This window comes from Euphorbia lathyris, chromosome 7, assembly GCF_963576675.1.
Source record: "Euphorbia lathyris chromosome 7, ddEupLath1.1, whole genome shotgun sequence".
In the NCBI taxonomy this organism is placed as follows: Eukaryota; Viridiplantae; Streptophyta; class Magnoliopsida; order Malpighiales; family Euphorbiaceae; genus Euphorbia; species Euphorbia lathyris.
In genome coordinates this window covers 83,381,922-83,391,242 of record NC_088916.1, presented here as the reverse complement: position 1 = coordinate 83,391,242, position 9,321 = coordinate 83,381,922, and positions in this window count along the sequence as shown.

Below are 9,321 nucleotides of genomic sequence, written 5' to 3'. Positions count from 1 at the left end.
TGTGAGTGGTAATTCCATCACTTCACTATCAATACTAATGTGTTCACATGTTCAACCAATCATACTCGTATTTGGCATCCTGTTACAGACTTGTTAGGTGTATGTCAAAGTGAACTGGATCCCATATTGATATTATAATGAAATCTGGTCTGAAGACAGTTAGAGACCTACTTAAGAAAACTAATGACACAACCACCATGTAGTTTTCTCGGGTGGATCGATCCAGTCACATGTATACAACATGTACCCATATGGCTAGTATCAATTAGTACCATACAGTCCTCGAATATACAAGTATGTGATCCTAATTCTAATGTACGAGTTATATGTTCTCAATAATTAGTGATCATTCAATTCAATACATGAGTTATTTGTTTCTTTAACCATTCATTTGAATATAACAAATGCTATAGTTCTACTATCAGTCTTGATCACATGCACCTTAATGAGCATGTAGAATTTGCTCATTCACCGCTAGATCTAGGCTTATTAGAATCCTAAGGTGGAGATTCAAAACATCCCGAGGCTTAGATTTAATAAGCCTATATTTAACGGTGAATGAGCAAATTCGGATAAATTACACCAATGGTACCTGAATTTTACCCTATTCACACTTTGGTACCTAGATTATATTTTGTCTCAAAAATATACCTTAAGTAACGATGACCGGACAGGTTAGTGTACCGGTCAATGTGAGTTTTATATGTTAATTACATCAATGGTCCCTGAACTTTATCTTAATTCATATTTTGGTACCTAAATTTTATTTTATCCTAAAAACATAACTCAAGTAAAGGTGATTGAAAAATTTAGTTCAATGTGAGTTTGACCATTTTAAACTAAACATTGAGACTCATCATGCACTCAATGAACATAAAATTATAATATTGCCATTTAATATATATATATATATATATATATATATATATAGAAAGAGAGAGAGATAGAGAGAGCTAAATAGTAGTATTGTAATTTTATGTTAATTGAGTATGTGATGAGTCTTAATTTTTAATTTAAAATGGTCAAACTCGCATTGACCGATCACTAATCGGTCAAATGTACTAAATTATTGGGTCATCTTTATTTTATGTGTATTTTTGGAGAAAATGAAATATAGGTACCGAAGTGTGAATTAGGGTAAAGTTCAGGTATCATTAGTGTAATTTACTCATCAAACTCATATTGACTAGCCACTGACTGGTAAAATATACTAAATTGTTTGGTCATCGTTACTTCAGGTATATTTTTTAGACAAAATGTAATTTAGGTATCAAAGTGTGAACTATGGTAAAGTTCAGGTATCATTGGTGTAATTTACTCAAGCAAATTCACTTGCTCATTAAGGTACATGTGAAAATTTCAGAGTTCTACTATATTTAGTTAACAGAATGATGTAATTGTAAATAAATAAGTAAATAAATATTAGTTGGGGGAGCCGGGTAGGATATGAAAAGTTTGTTAATACTTATGCTAATTTCATCTAAAAAGTTTGTCAATAGTTTTGATATGTGATTTGAAAAAGATGTTTATAGGAAGAACATTGCTTATATTTATACTTATTAATATTCTGATATATTTTTAGACTATTAGAGTTGAGGAATCCTTTATCTCCACTATATTAATAACATAGTAAATATTAGACCGTCTCAAAAAAATTGTAATAAACTTATACGTAACGGATTTAGTTTTTAGCATTTTAACTTAATTTTTGTAATTTCGTTAATAATATAGTAAATATATATCTTAGAAATGATTGTGATAACCCGCGAAGCCCAAAACGGGTTATATTCATTTCGCAAGCCCAGCCCAGCCCATATTAAAGCCCCATGGGCTAAGGTTGGACGGGACCCGAATGAAGGAAGCGGGCGCAGCGAGTAAACCGCCCCGAATTCCTAAACGGAGCGCCAAGACTCCCACTCAGAACCACGTTCGTTGCCATGAAAACCACGAAAGGGACAGGGCCTAAAAAGGGGTAACCGCCCTCAGAACGTGGCCCACTAAGGAGTAACCGCCCTCGGCGGTTACCCAAAAAACACCTATAAAAGGCCCTAAGAATAAGGGAGGAGGTACGTTCACATTTTTTCCCACAAAGCTATTGCTAAATTATAGACTCATTCTGACAAAAACTGACTTGATCGTCGGAGAGTTTTTCCGGAGATCCTGTCTCCGGTTTTGTTTTGCAGGTAACTCCGGCAAAGGATATCAAAGCGGATCCAGCAAGTTATCATTGGTGCGGTGAACGTGGACCTTTTTTACCAACATTTGGTTAAAGGTACACGAAGAACATGTCAGAACCATCACGAACGACCGGCGTTACCACTAGATCAACCAGTATGAACTCCAGGGGACTACGGATTGCGAATTCGCAACCTGCAAGTGCACAGCCTGTGGTGCCTAGCTCATCGGGTCCTTCGGGACAATTGAGTCCCTTATTGGAAGTCCAAGTGCAAGCTGAGATGGAAATGTCCAATAGTGATTTTGTGCAGATGGCAGGACAAGTCTTGGCTTCGAACATGAGCCAGGCGGCTGGAGATCGAATGATTAATTTACTAACGGCCCTCGCCGAACACAATACCGCCGTGGCGGCTGCTCCTCAAGAACCTATGGTTATCTCAATGCAATCACCGACTATTCCTGTCATACCTGTCCTTCCGCAGCCATCTCAGGAGCCCAATCAAGTGGGCCAGAGTAGTCGCACAAACCCACACAGCCACCCGAGCAACTACTCGCACCCAGATCTCATTACGACGATACATCCGACCTGGCAGCCATCCCAACCGTTGCCAGGAGTACAAGGCACTCTTCCGCAACAGCAAGTGGAACCTTTTCCTCACAGACATTCAGAGTTGATGACTCCTGGGCGGGAGCACACATGGAACTTTGATCCTATAACGGGACAGCGGTTAGTCCCCCAACAGGCACACGTCTCAACACCGATGGGCGGGTGGATGCCACCCAGAATTCACCAGTAGCGGATGGAAGAAGTCCGGCGAATACCCGATATTGACTTAGAAGATCAATTACGAAGCATGATGGAGCGAATGGGGTACTCGCCTAGGCCGAGAGCAGAGGTCCAGAGCGATTCACCTTTTGCCCCTTCGTTGCGAGAATTCATTCCAGATCACAGAATCAAAGCACCTGCCATACCAAAATACTATGGGGATCCAAATTCTGACCCTAAGGCTCATGTCAGGAACTACCGAGAGTTAATGGATGTTGCAGGGGCAAGCGAAAGCATAATTTGCAGGTTATTCTCGACAACTTTGGGCGGTGCGGCATCTGATTGGTTTCGATCTTTACCGACAGAATCTATTCACAATTGGCAACAATATAGTCGGGATTTCTGTGCGAAGTTCGTGGGCTGTAAAGCGACAGATGTGACAGATAGGCGGCTGAAGGAGATCAAATAGAGAAACTATAATTCCCTAAGGGAATTTGTTGTCGCCTTTAACGATATCCTGGTGCGATTGCAGAACCCGGATATCGTGAGTATTCGCAACATCATGGCGGATGGAACCACAGATTGGAGCATGCGGGAAGAAATCATCCGTAACAAACCACGCACTGTAGCCGAGCTCATGAAGATTAGCAAAGGAATTCATGGAAGTGGATGATGTCAACAGGGAACATAGGGCCCAAACTCGGCGAGAAAGAGATGCCGCAAGAACCACTTCGGACAGTCGGCGTCAGACCCAGTCCAAAAGTAATTTTGTTCGAAGAGGTGATCGTCCCTTTCAAGGTGGAGGACATCACACACCACTAAACACGACTCGCCAAGAGGTGTTACTTTGGATCGAAAAGAGCCCCTTAAAGAAGGATGTGCGGTTCCCCGAGGTGAAAGGCCGAACCAGTTTGGGGCGCTATCCCAGTAAGTATTGCAGGTTCCACAGGTTGAATGGCCATGACACAGATGATTGCTACGAACTGAAGAAGGAAATGGAAAAACTGATCGAGAGAGGCAAGCTGAGTCAATTTGTAAGAAAAGAAACAGCTGATGAGAAAACAACGCTCCCGCATGAGGGAGAAACACGGCCAGAAAAGAAGCAGAAGAAAGGGGTGATAAACGTGATAGCAGGCGGAATCTACGAGCCTCCAACAAAAAGAACTCGCCGTGAACGGCGAAAGAGCAACACACATAGGGGGGATGCCCTCAATTACTCCTTTGCGAGAATCACGGAGCCACATGCGGATGCCCTGGTGATCACGATGGCTGTTGAAGGATGGGACGTCAAGCGGGTCCTTATCGACACAGGCAGTTCTTGCAACGTCATTACCCGGACAGCATTCAACAAGTGGGCGGAACACAGCGGGTGGAACACACCTTCATGGATGTAACTGGTTTTGGGGGTCAATCCTCCCAAACAAGTGGGCAGGTGGTGTTGGAGGCAGAAATGGGCGATAAGAATCTAAAATGGCGAGGTGATTTAGAATTCGCAATTGTTGATCTCCCACTGGCCTACAACATAATTCTGGGACGGCCATTCCTGTCGGAGACGGAGTCGCTCATCTCAATGAAGCATTTGACTTTACATTTGCCAACACACCAAGGGCGAGTCATAGTTGAAGGTGATCAACTTGTATCTCAACAGGCCTATACATTATCACTTGAACCAAAACCGGAAGTGGGGGATAAAGTCGAAGAGAAGCTGCCGGCGGAAGCATTGGGAGAAACGGAACTATTTGCCATCTCGAATGACAAGAACGTGCGGATAGCGGCTGGACTCTCAGAAGAAACAAAGAAAGCCATTATCGAGGTATTGACCCAATGTGAGTCGGCATTTGCCGCCCCAAATGAAGTGCTAAAAGGAATAAGCCCAGACGTAGTAACCCATCGGTTGAATGTAGACAAAGGGGCAACCCCAATGCGGCAAAAGAAGAGGGGACATGCTCCTGAGCGGCAAAAGGCGATTGAAAAAGCAGTGGCGGACTTGCTAAGGGCGGATGCGATTCGAGAAGTCACCTATCCGGAATGGCTAGCCAATGTGGTGCTAGTCAAAAAGCCAAATGGAACGTACAGAATGTGCGTCGACTTCAAAGATCTGAACAAGGCATGTCCGAAGGATATGTATCCGCTTCCTAACATTGATATATTGGTAGATGGAACTGCAGGATATGAAGCCTTATCATTCACCGACGTGAAATCCAGTTACCATCAGATACCCATGGAGAAGGCGGATGAAATCAAAACATCGTTCATAACTCACCAGGCGACTTATTGCTTCAAGGTGATGCCCTTCGGATTGAAAAACGCGGGAGCAACATACCAGAGGATGATGAATAAGATATTTTCAGACAAATCCGGCGAGAACTTCTCGATCTATGTTGATGACATGATCATCAAAAGCAAGAAAATGCAAGACCACCCGCGGGATATCAAAGAAATCCTAGAAGTGTTGATCAAATATGGCCTCAAATTGAACCCAGAGAAATGCACATTCGGAGCAAGAGCGGGAAAGTTCCTGGGTTTCATTGTTAGCGGCAAAGGGGTTGAGGCGAATCCTGAGAAGGTTAAAGCAGTAATGGAGATGAAGACGCCAAGGAACATAAGGGAAGTACAGAGACTGAACGGGCGGTTGGTGGCATTAGGGCGATTCATATCATGCTCAACTAGGCGATGTCTACCTTTCTACAATGCCATCAAAAAATCCAAGTCCTTTGAATGGACGCCGGATTGTCAAGAAGCATTTGAGGGGATAAAGCGATTACTATGTTATCCGCCCTTAATGAGCAGGCCGGAAGACGGAGAAGATTTGTTTCTTTATGTATCCCTCACCAGCATGGCGATATGCACTGTGATGGTGCGAGAAGAAAAAGGGCAACAATATCCAGTGTACTACGTGAGCAAAGTCCTGAAGGATGCAGAACTCCGGTATTCGAAGTTGGACAAAATGGCCCTCGCAGTGATAACCACGGCGGCTAGGTTGAAACCATACTTTCAGGCGCATACTATCATTGTGAGAACTGGCATCCCAATGCGAAAGGTACTGCAGAAACCTGACGCATCCGGCCGGTTGATGGAATGGTCAATTCGCCTGGGCGAATTCAATATCCGCTATGAAGGAAGACCAGCGCTAAAGAGCCAAGTGCTCGCCGACTTCGTGAACGAATTCACCTGGGATGATGATGAATGTCCAAAGGCACAAAAAGAAGAGTGGAGCATGTACACAGATGGGGCCTTATCTGCAGACGGAGCTGGGCTAGGAGTCGTCATCAAGGGCCCGGAGGTTATTCGACTGTGCTATGCAGCAAAATTAACTTTCAAAACTACCAATAATGCCGCAGAGTATGAAGCAATGATATGCGGATTGAAGTTGCTCAATGAACTCACCCCAGAAAGAGTGGTAATCTACAACGATTCCAAACTCATGATAAACCAGATCACAAAAAATTATCTGGTGAAACAGGAGGAGCTCGTAAAATACCATCAGGTAGTCGGCCGATTGACACAAGAGTTAACACACAAGGGAGTCGTTTGGGAGATGGTGCATGTTCCGCGAGGCCAAAATGCAAAAGCTGACGAATTGGCAAAGGCAGCGGCAAGTAGAGAACCATGGAGTCAAAAAGCATGCAGCTTGGAAATAAAATCGGCACCAGCATTCGAGGTTGATCAGATTATGATCATCGAGGAACTGGAAGACGATGAAGATTGGCGGATGCCAATCCGTCAATATCTGGAGCAGGGAGATTTACCGGTTGATAAGAGCTTAGCCAGAAAAATAATTGGGCAGTCGGCACGATACTCAATGCGGGATGGAACTTTGTATCGGAAATCGTACACATGTCCATGGTTGAAATGCGTTAGTCGCAATGAAGGAGACTATGTGCTGCGAGAGCTACACGGAGGAATTTGTGGCGCGCATGAAGCTTCGGCGGCATTGGCAAGAAAGGTCAAACTGCTGGGATACTACTGGCCCAAGGTGGTGGAAGATTCCCAGAAGATGGTTGCGGAATGTCACAACTGTCAAATCCATACGAATGAAAAGCATGTTCCCGGAGCTGAACAAATCACTATAATGACGGCGTGGCCATTCGCAACATGGGGAATTGATATAGTGGGTCCATTCCCAGAAACAACAAAGAAAAGGAAGTATTTGATAGTTGCAGTGGACCACTTCAGCAAATGGGTAGAAGCGGAGGCAGTAACCGCACAAACAGCTGAGCGAATGATCAAGTTCTTACGAGAGAACATTATCATGCGATTTGGGATCCCGCAGAAGCTTATAACCGACAATGGCACCCAGTTCAACTGTGCCAAGTTCAAAACATACTGCGAAAGCATGGGAATCAAGAATCATTTTTCTTCTGTAAACCATCCCCAATCAAATGGTATGACAGAAGTTACCAACAGGGCCATGGTTCAAGGCATCAAGAAGCGGCTAGGTGACAAAAAAACAGGTTGGGCGGATGAGATACCCCATATGTTGTGGGCATACAGAACCTCTGTAAAGGCAGCAACAGGCGAAACACCTTTCTCGCTAGTTTATGGAGCCGAAGCAGTCCTACCTGTTGAAATCAAGTCGCCCACAGATCGGAGAATTTATTATTGCGACACACAAAATCCTATCAACATCAGAGATGCTTTGGATTCTGTGGAGGAACGAAGAGAGAAAGCTTACATGCGAATGGCAATGTACCGCAATAGAATCAAGAAATACCATGACAGAAGAATGCGAAAAGTAATAATCAACGAAAACGACTTGGTCTTGAAAAAAGCGGATAAAATACAATCCAGAGATGGCAAAGGCAAGCTGGGCGTCAACTGGATCGGACCATACAAAGTATCCAAGAAGCTGGGACCAGCCACTTTTGAAATAGAAGAAATGAGCGGAAAGAAGCTCCCGCGCACCTGGAATCTAGAGAATCTACGCCTATATAGAAAGTCCGAGTAGTTCGAGGAAATGACGAGTACTCTTTTTCCTTTTATGAGTTTTTCCCCACTGGGTTTTCTGATAAAAGGTTTTAATGAGGCTTCAATCCCGCACAATTGGTGTACATATGTAATAAACTTTTTCTCGTCATCAATAAAAGTTATTACATTCACTCAGTATGTTACAACAAAATGCAGATTCTTTACAAAAACACATAAATGTGTTGCCTCTTAAAGAAAGGCGGATGCATGATTACGCATCACTCGCAAAAAACCTTAGGGTTAAAATCAAAAACACATAAATGTGTTGCCTCTTAAAGAAAGGCGGATGCATGATTACGCATCACTCGCAAAACCTTATGATCAAAACTTATGACTATTTTCGAAAGAAGAATTATAAGTTAAGGCATAAAATTAAGCGAATAAACGAGTACTCAAAATTGCAAAAAGGGTCTGGCCACCCTAGCTATGAAGAAACACAAATATGGAGTCGGCAAAAAGACAAAGGGCACATATAAAGGGCAAAAAAGTGACAATCACACACATATGAAAAGCAACAACCGAAAGAAAATATATATATCAGAACGGTTTGTTACATGGTTTTTACATACAAAAGTCCAAATATAAGTTAAGCTATGCTACAGCTTCCTCTCCTTCGCCCCTAATGCCCTCCTGGACTGCGGCGACTCCCTCATCTCCTCCGATAGGAGGATCTACTTCAAGCGAATCCTCAACCCTTGAATCGGTAACCGCTTCAGTAACCTCTTCGGCGAGAGGTACCTCTTGCACAGGCTGAGAAACGGCTTGGGGTGCCTCTCCTTCCGCGGGCTGAATAGGGATCTCGCAGCCAATCGGAGGATCCTGAAGACTCTTCCAATCTAAGAAGAGTACCTCATCCATATCAGCATCCTCGGCTTCCAGCTTATCCCACACCCCAGTTAAATCCTTTTCAGGGATGGGAACTTTGGGGCGGTTAAGTACTAGACCCTGATGCCCGTGCTCATAAGCCGCATGAATCCGCTCCCCATACCAGTAGATGCGGGCGCCATCTTCAGCCAAAATCTCCTCAACCCTCTTCTTTTGGGCCTCCTTGAAAGCAGCTAGGTCGTCGAGGGCTTTTTGCAGTTCATCGGACTTGGCCTGAAGGGATTTAAGGGCCTCCTCCTTCTCGCCCACGGCCTTCTGACAGGTGCCCTCTAGGACCTTCACCTTCCCTTGGACATCATCATAAAGCGACTTCTGAGTCGCCAATTCCGTACCAAGACTTTCCAACTCCTTGGCTCGCTCTGCATCCCTTCGGAGAATGCCCTCAGCGAAATTGATAATCTGCATATAACACGTCTCACAAATAAAAATGTGCGAATAGAAATATGCGGTTACAATGAACATAAGATATTTGAAAGCGAAAGGACAAAGCAATAATATACTTCTACAGAACGCTTCTCGATCCCTTC